This window comes from Musca domestica, unplaced genomic scaffold (genome assembly GCF_030504385.1).
Source record: "Musca domestica strain aabys unplaced genomic scaffold, Musca_domestica.polishedcontigs.V.1.1 16, whole genome shotgun sequence".
NCBI classification, from domain to species: domain Eukaryota; kingdom Metazoa; phylum Arthropoda; class Insecta; order Diptera; family Muscidae; genus Musca; species Musca domestica.
This window is the reverse complement of record NW_026712219.1, coordinates 7,278,908-7,289,026: the sequence shown is the minus strand read 5'-3', so window position 1 is coordinate 7,289,026 and position 10,119 is coordinate 7,278,908.

Below are 10,119 nucleotides of genomic sequence, written 5' to 3'. Positions count from 1 at the left end.
GCGACTTTAAATATTATTAAAATATTGCGAATTAAAGCTCTGATATCCCTTGGGAAAAGATTCCAAAATTTTGCTAAAAATGCATAGCCATAAAAGTACTAGATATTTAAAAAATCCCTAATTAAAGCTCTGATAATTGACAAAAAAACCACGACTACAACTTGAAAAATCCTCTAAAGATGAAGTAAAAATTATAATAATACAGCTGTGAAAGTCCTTAAGAATGTTTCCAAAGATCAATGATTATGTCTCACATATTCCTCAGGAAAATAGTGTTAAATTTCAGCTGCCTTCCCCAATCCAAAGAGAACCATTCACTAAATTAACTTTTCTTTTGATGGTTATGGTTCTAAAATCATCAGACGCTACGAAACATGTGACACAGGTGTGTTGCCTGAGGGCCGATGTAAAATTGCATCTATCCAATAAAGATTGATTGCTCAGCACGGCTTTGCGTGCTACAAAAACAATGTCTACGATAGTCTTCAAGATGCTGACGCAGCAAAAATTTAGACGTTTTCCCACAAGTAATTCTTCTTCCACCTATTGTTGGCATTTCATTAAGCCATAAATTCTTCCTTAACATATGAATGTGTATTGTGCAGGACAAGAGAAACTTGTAATAAAAGTCATTGATAACCGAATGCCATTGAGGGCTCATTGCCATCGTCATCATCGCCGCCTTCATCACCATCAGCAGCAATGCCACTTCAACTGCTGACCATAAAAATGTTTAACTCCAAACGGGTTGGATAAACATGAATTGCATCCTGTTTTGATCCCCAGTTTGTCTTTCATTATTTCTATGTTTGTCTGTCCGTCGTACCGTGAGCACATTCTAACAAATTTATAATCGAATAAATGATACGCCAAAACGAAATGACTTTACGATTATCCCCATGTTATCCGTTGTACACTGAGTCCACACTGTGCATCCTACCTCCGTAGCACTCGTATCTTGTTCGATATGACTCAGGATATGTTCATATTGAGCGCATAGAGATATTTACCGGAGTTGAAGTACTTAACCCATTGGATGGGTAAATAACTTAAGGGATCAACAATGAAATGATGCAGAACACAGAGGAGCAAACACACAACAGCAAACCTTTGGGAGAAAGAAAACAAAAACAAGTAAAAAAGCTGTAAGTTCGGCCGGGCCGAACTTTTAATACCCTCCACCATTTGGTACAAATTTGGCAATTTCCAAAAAAAAAAAACCGTTAAAAATTCTGTTAAAATCTTAAGAATACCGAGTTCTTATACGACGACGTGGGCCTGCATAGGCATATTTTGTCATAAGTTATTACAATAATAAATCTGTTTATAATGTAGTTAAAATCATTAAAATACCGAAATTGGGGGGTACCGATATATGGGGGCTATTCGAAAACGTGGACCTGCACAGACAATTTTCTGCCATGGGCTGAAGTATCCATTACGAACTTCACATGCGAAATTTGAAACAATCCCGATAAATAATGTCGCTAAAATCATCAAAATACCGAATATCGGGGGGTACAGTATATGGGGCTATATGAAGATGTGGACCTGCACAGAAAATTTTCTGTCTTAGGCCGTAGTATCCATTACGAACTTAAAATACCAAATTTGGAACGATTTCGCTAAATAATGTCGCTTAAATCATCAAAATACCGAAAATCGGGGGGTACCCTCATATGGGGGCTATACGAAGACGTGGACCTACATGGCTCATTTTTTGATTTAGGATTTAGTATCTATTACGAACTTCAAATACCAAATTTGAAACGATTCCGGTAAAGAATGTCGCTAAAATCATCAAAATACCGAATATCGGCGGTTACCGTTATATGGGGGCTACACGAAGACGTGGACCTGCACAGATAATTTTCTGTCTTAGGCTGTAGTAGTCATTACGAACTTCAAATGCCAAATTTGAAATAATCCCGGTGAATAATGTCGCTAAAATCATCAAAATACTGAATATCGGGAGGCACAGTTATATGGGGGCAATATGATAACTTGGACCTACATGGCCCATTTACGAACTTAACCTGCCTATTGGCAAAATATACATGTGTGCCTTCTATCTCAATTTGTTCGAAAGATAGCGTGATTACAACAGACAGACAGACAGACAGACACACAGACAGACAGACGGACATGGCTAAATCGTCTTAGAATTTTACGCTGATCAAGAATATATATAATTTGTTGGGTCTGACATGAGTATTTCAAGGAGTTACAAACGGAATGACAAAATTAATATACCCTCCATAGTATGGTGGAGGGTATAATAACAGCAACAACAACATGAAGTAAAAAATAATATTGGAAAAAAATATAAGAAAACAACTTGTTTTGCCCTGTTAAGTTGTAAATGGACATATGTGTATGTATGTGTGGTACAAACACATACAAGCAACAGCTAGCTGCATACATATATATTTTGGAATGGTGAGATAAGTTTGTGAAATTCGTTTGGAAAAAATCTCAAAGATCTAATTACCGAATTAAGAAAAATTGAATCTACACACAAAAGAGTAGTAAAATAACTGACTGAATGACTAATCTAGAATCAACTCTTGAACGAAATGGCTGAAGCTAGAATCTTGAAAATTTGCCCAAAATTTCGAACTAAAAAGGTACGAACAATACTAAAATGTACTAATATTTGAATACGTTGTATTGGGCAAACGCAATGAGCTGGAATCTTGAAATTTTGAATGAGAGTCATTCATAGAGCGAAGGACAGATGTACCAAAGAGATTTTGGAAATTCGAACTTTAAAGTTGCGAAAAATTCTAAGGTGGTATTCAACTTCTATGCTAGAAGTTTAGTATTATTTGAGAGGATAAACTAAAAACTTGATATTTGGAATGAGATTCAACGCTGGAAAGTGTTAAAATTTGGTAGTAGGGTCGCTGTTTCTGTGTTGCTTTGACATATGGAGAGGTGATTTTGAAAGTTTCTGTTATAATTGCACGAAAAGTGGTACGAAAGGTGTACGAATGGAACGAAATTTGGTATTTGGTGAAGGAATGGAAATTAAATCCTAAAATTTGATATTAAAGTCTTTGTTGGTATCTGGGTTTCAAATATGGTGGTGGTTTTGAAAATGTGTACTATAAGTGAAAGTATAATATGGTACTAAATATGGTATTGGGCTAAAGGAATACATCTGAAATCCTGGAATTTAATATATACAGGGTGAGATGAAGAAACTGCTGTCATTTCTAAGCCACTCGTCCGTCAACTGTTAAAAGTATCCCAGTGACAGCTCATCATACTGTTTACAAGCGTACAAAAGCATTTTGGTGAAAATTATCCAGAAAAAAAGTAATTCGCGATGGAATTCAAACGTGATAGTTTGATTTCTTTATATTTGGCTGGAAAACGACAAGTGGCTATCGTTAGAGCACTCCAGCATTTAAATGTGAATAAATCTTTTGTGTCTCGTACCATCTCTCGTTACCGTGATATTGGTAGCATAGCCCGATGTCAAGGAAGTGAACGGAAGAAAACAGCAACATCAGCAGAAATGGTTCGAAAAGTAAAGAAGCGACTTGAAAGAAACCCGCGTCGCAGTGGCAAAAAAATGCCTCGTGAGCTGAATATTCCATTCGGCAAATATTGAAAAATGAGCTAGGGGGAAAGCCATTTAAATTTCAAAAAGTGCAATAACTTACACCACAACAGAAAGAAAATAGACTCAAAAGAGCTAAAGAATTGCTTCGCTTGGCCGAACGTGGTGAACTGCCGAATTTGGTTTTCTCCGACGAGAACACATTCGTTGTCCAGCAGTTTGTAAACAAACAAAATGATCCTGTTTACTTGCCAAAGAGGTCAGCTGAAAGTGTGCACCTTTGATTGGCCACCAGAACTCAAACGCCGGCCATGGTGATGGTGTGGGCCGCCATAACAGCCGATGGTCGCTCTCCGCTCGTATTTATCGTCCGTGGCATCAGAATAAATGCCGAATATTATCGCGAAAATATTCTGGAGTGTGTATTAAATCCTTGGGTACGCAAACATTTTGGCTGCAGACCTTGGACATTCCAACAGGACTCAGCACGCGCTACCCAAGAATGGTCACAAAATGCGGTTCCTCGCTTCATTTCCAGTGTCACCAAAATCTCCGGATACCAATCAGTTGCGCTATTGTGTCTAGAGTATTTTGGAAAGCAAGGTTGACACTAAAATATACCAAAGTGTCGATCACCTCAAGCAAGTGCTTCGCCGGGAATTGACCAAAATACCGCTGAGTAACATTCGGGCAACGTGTGATGGTTTTCTGGGTCTTTGATGGCCATAATTTGAGCCCAAGGTGACCAATTAGAACAAATCTAAACTTATTCTAAAGTTTGATGCTATTTCCGACATTTTTGCTTTCATTCAATAAAATTAAAAAAAAATGTAAAAAATATGGTGTTTGACTTAGTTGAATTTTTTTTATCTCACCCTGTATGTCACTTTTGATGTCTGTAGTTAAGATATGGAGGTGATTTTGGAAATGATCAGATCAGATACGAAATGGATAATAACGGCTGAGGGTATACATCTGCCGGCAAATCCGATTTGATACTTTTTAACTTGTGTTTATGTCCCTGATAATCTATGAAGAAATATTCGAAAAAAAAAACCTTTTGGAAAACTATTAGTTTTAAGACCACAATTATAGGTCTGAGATTTTGAGGAAATAACCGAGAAAATCTGCTAATATAAGTCTGACAGTGCTCCCAAAAATATTAGTTTTTTTTTTGGTAATCAATTATTTCGATTATTTACCAAATTCCCATATCGACCTCGTATCATTATTTTTGATCAACCTGCATGATTGTCAAATATTGAATGTGTGAGAGTGTGTGTTATGTCTCTTTTTTTTTGGCCATGGTCAAAAGTCAACATTATGGTTACCATCAACAACTACAACACTTCCTCCTACAACAGCAACAACAACAACACGCCTTCAAAATGTAACAACCAATCGACCGATTGACTATCCCTATCCAAAATTGCTGTTTTTTTTTCTTTTTTCTCGGTACAAATTATAAACGATTTCTTAAATGTCTATGCTTTTTGGCCAAAGGATATGTTTCGAGAGCAACAAGAATATCCAGACGAAGATGAAAAAAAGACGAATGTATATAAAACGAAACCACCAGACAGAGCAAGAAATCAAATCTATGATACACACAGACACACACACACACAATCGTAGTTTTGTATAGGTTGGTGTGCTTTTTTCGATTTTCTTTCGGATAAAAATAGCACCAGTTCAAGAAGACACCAGGGAAGTAAATGGCGAACAAAAATGTTATGAATGGTATAAATATTATCGAGCACAAAGCTAACGATAGATTAACGACATATCAAAGCAAAAATGCTTTCAAGGGAAAAAGGAGAAAAAAATACAACAAAAATAACAACGACATTAAAGTAACCTGGGGAATTTAGGCTGACCAACCAAATATATTTTCAAATAGCTCTTTAATATTATTATAGTTGAACTTAAAGAGGAGATCTTCCCAAATAACTAGGATAATATTCTTTTTGATGTTACAGGCCATTAATGAAATATTGAATAATTATGTAATTGTGGATCCGAAACAGCCAAAACACCAGAAATATGACGTGAGGAATTGTCTTTTAAGTTCTTAGTACATGCAAAAATGGCTGTTCAATTGGATTGGCGGTTGGTAAGACAAACACCACTGTATTTTTTTAAAAATTTCGCCATCGAAATAATTCAAAGTTAAAGTTTAATTTTACTCCTTTGAAAGGGTCTAACCTTCTTATCATACTTATGGCCACCCCAAAATTGTAACATTTTATAAAAGAAAATAGAGAAATGCCGCATCATTTCAAATTTATTACATCTTCGTGTTTACCGGAAAAATACCTTTCTCGTCTTTCAATTCATTATTGGGTATTTTTATGTTATTGGTTGGTTTCATTGTTGCTCCGAATGCATCAATTCAACTACAACTCGAAACCTTGACCATAGCAATTTTATTAATTTGTTCTCAATTGTTGCTTGTAAAAGGATAACAAATGTAATATTTATAACTAATATTAAGTTAGAATTTTGGGCAATATTACAACAACATATAGATATCTATAGATAATTAAAAGGAAAAGAAACGTGTGTAAGATTTTATGAATTTCGAATAACTTAAAGTGACTCTTTAAGATTTAATAGATCTCACATAAGATGGAGGATTTGATAATTTTAAAATTGAGAATGAAAAATATATTTTTATAGGCGGAGTACATTGATGTAGTCGAACTTAGCACCGGATATTGAACATTAATGCAACAATATTGACTTACTAAAAAAGGCCCCTTGGGATATCATCCTAGCATCAAAATTGTTTATGGGAGCGATTTTTAGCCTAAATTTAATGAAATTATATTGGGAGGAAATCTTAGACGCATAGCGTCGTAAAGCGTATATATATTTCTATTCTCAGCCTAATGTAAGCAAAGTGTGTATTTGATACGGCCAAAATGTGCCTCATATAAAAACGGTTTGGACGTAATTCTTTGAGATCATTTGGATTCGATCTAGCTAATTCTATCTGTCTGGCCAGCTGATTCTGTTTGTCTATATGTCTGGCCAACTGATGCACACGATAAATCTCGAAAGGAGTACCCGGATTGGTCCACACTTGGGGCATCGTAATATTTTTACACAAATGTGAGAACAATCCAAACAACATCTCTGCCAAAAAATAAACCAGTAAAGAAAGTCCTAAAGTCGGCCGGCTCCGACTTGATGATACCCTACACCACTTTGCTAATTTTGTAGAGTTCCACATAACAATTAAAAGTTTTTATAGGATAATTCAATCATAAACGCTATGAATATAATTATAATTTAAAGTTCAAAGTACTAAATATGCCGAAGCATTTGTATCTTTTAAATTCGGACATGTATTGCTCATTTGGTGCAAAATTAATTTGAAATCAGATAAAGGCATATATGGGTGCTATATCTAAATCTGAACCGATCTCGATAAAATTTGGCAAAGATATTTCTGAGCTGTATTTAATATATTTCCCTGAATATCGTTGTTACGGAGTGCATATTACGTCTGTGGGTAACAAATATAACAAATCGGATGAACAATATATATGGGAGCTATAGCTATATCTGAACCGATATTCATCAAATTTGGCATACTAGCTTCTAGACTCAATTTGGTCGTATGTATTAAATTCCATCCCATTTAGGCAAATATTACACTTTTGGTGGACAATAATAGGTAAATCGGACGAAGTTATATATGGGAGAAATATCCAAATCTGAACCTATCTCGATAAAATTTAGCAAAGATATATCTGAGCTGCATTTGATATATTTCTCCTAATATTGTTGTTAAAGAGTGCATACGGCTGCGGAGGACAAAAATAACAAATCGGATGAACATTATATATGGGAGCTATAGCTATATCTGAACCGATTCGATCGATCATATTTGGCATACTTATTTTCAGGCCTAATTTGGTTGTATGTGCAAAATTCAATACTATTCCATATAAATCGGACGAAGATATATATGGGAGCTATATCTAAATTTTTACAGATTATCTCCAATTTCAATAGGGCTCGTCCTTAGGCCAAACAAATGTTGGTTGGAAAATTTCATCTCAATCGGATAATAAATGCGATCTTCATTTTGTTCACAAGAATACATTGACAGACGGACGGACGGACAGACGGACTGACATGCATAATTCAACTCAGAAAGTGATTCTATGGAGATCCTCAAAAGTAACTATGGGTCTATCTCGCTTCCTTCTCCATGTTACAAACAAATGCACAAAGACATAATACCCTTACCACTATGTTGTGTAGGGTATAAAGAGCAATAAAAATTAAAAATTTCTCTGGTATCTCTCTTTCAAAAGGTAAACATTTTTATCTTTTGCTTCAAACTTTGCACATCCCAATATTTTGCAATGTTAGAGCAAGTGTTAAAACTAAACATATCGATCAAATCTCTCATGAGCTTCCAACCCCTTCCCTCCAACTTTTAAAAAACCATTTAAGACAAAAATAGAAAATATTGTAATATATGTAAAAGATATAAAACTTAGGCGATAATAAAAAAATACTATTTGAAAGCTTAGCGTATCTCACAATTTAAAGTCGAAATCAGTTTCCGATTTTCTTCAAACCTCGGTTATTTAATTGAACAAATGTAGCATGAAGATGTTATTTTTTGGGTCGTTGAATTTTTGGTATTGAAAATGAAGAAAAAATGAAAATTCAGACTGCTGTCATTTCTAAACCACTCGTCCGACAGCTGTTAAAGTTATTCCAGTGACAGCTCACTATATTGTTTACAAGCGTACAAAAGCATTTCGTTGGGAATTTTCCAGAAAAAAGTTATTCGTGATGGAATTCAAGCGTGATAGTGTGATTTCTCTATATTTGGCTGGAAAACCACAAGTAGCTATCGTTAGATCACTCCAGCATTTAAATGTGAATAAATCTTTTGTGTCTCGTACCATCGCTCGTTACCGTGATACTGGTAGCGTAGCCCGACGTCAAGGAAGTGGATGGAAGAAAACAGCAATATCACCAGAAAAGGATCCAAAAGTACAGAAGCGGCTCGATCGAATCCCGCGTCGCAGTGGACGAAAAATGACTCGTGAGCTGAACATATCGGAATATTCCATTCGGCAAATATTGGAAAATGAGTGGCTTTACCACTGATATTCTGAAATTGCGTGAACTTACATGCAACAGAAGAGAATAGACTCAAAAGAGCTAAGGAGTTGCTTTGCTTGGCCGAAAGTGATGACTGCCGAATTGGGTTTTCTCCGATGAGAAAACATTCGTTGTCCAGCAGTTTGCAAATAAACAAAATGATCGTGTTTACTTGTCAAAGAGGTCAGCTGAAAATGTCCACCTTCGATTGGCCATCAGAACTCAAGCGCCGACCGTGGTGATGGTGTGGGCCGCCATAACAGCCCATAATCGACCGTGGCATCAGAATACATGCCGAATATTATCGCGAAAATATTCTGGAGGGTGTATTAAAGCCTTGGGCACGAAAACATTTTGGCCGCATACCTTGGACATTCCAAGAGTACTCAGCACACGCCACCCAAAAATGGTCACAAAATGAGGTTCTTCGCTTCATTTCCAGAGCACAATAGCCGCCAAAATCTCTGAATAAAAATCCGTTGGACTATTACGTCTGAAGTACTTTGAAAAGCAAGGTTGACACTAAAATCAATCTCGATCACCTCAAGCAAGCGCTTCGCCGGAAAAGGGCCGAAATACCGCAGAGCAACATTCGGGCAGCGTGTGCCGGTTTCATTGGCCGTTTGAAGGCCATAATTCGTGCCAAAGGTGACCAATTCGAACAAATCTAAACTTTTTCTAAAACTTGATGCTATTTCCAACTTCTTTGCGTTATTTTTAATAACATTAAAAATGTAAAAATTATGGCGTTTGATTTTGTTGCAGTTTTTTTTTATTTCACCCTCTATGTAGATCCATAATTGTTTATACCCCCATTTAGCGGTACAACTCGAATTTAGGTATTATTGGCATTTAAGCCATATTTTTCAATCGAATTGGCTTGTTGTCGGCAGTTTGTGTTTCCAGCTTCCAGTTTCCATTTATACCGGAAAGAGTGGGCCGAAATTGTCAATTTTTGCACCTGACATAAAACTGATACAAATATTGATACAATAAGATTTAATAATGCCTTCTTGTTCTATACGTTAACTTATTTTTTATGAAATTTTCACACTTACTACTCATGTCCTGAACTCGACCTATGTTTAAGAATAATCTGAGGATGTACCAAGTTTGGATCAAATCGGATACTTCCTTCTAGAGTCATCCCAAGATCGGCTACAAATGTCCTGAAACGTATTTGGTCGAAAGTGCCCTAGCTGAGGGTATAAAAAAAGAGGCTTAAATCATTAAACTACTGAATACCCGTACCTAACATAATATTCCACTTAAAACTACTTCCAAGTGTTGACCGGCAGCAGAAAGAGTTTTTCTTATGTGTGCACTAACATATCTCATTTTATTCGACTGCAAATATCATGCAACATATTCTTTGAAAGGGCTGTATCACTAAAATATACATCGTTTCGAAATGTCGC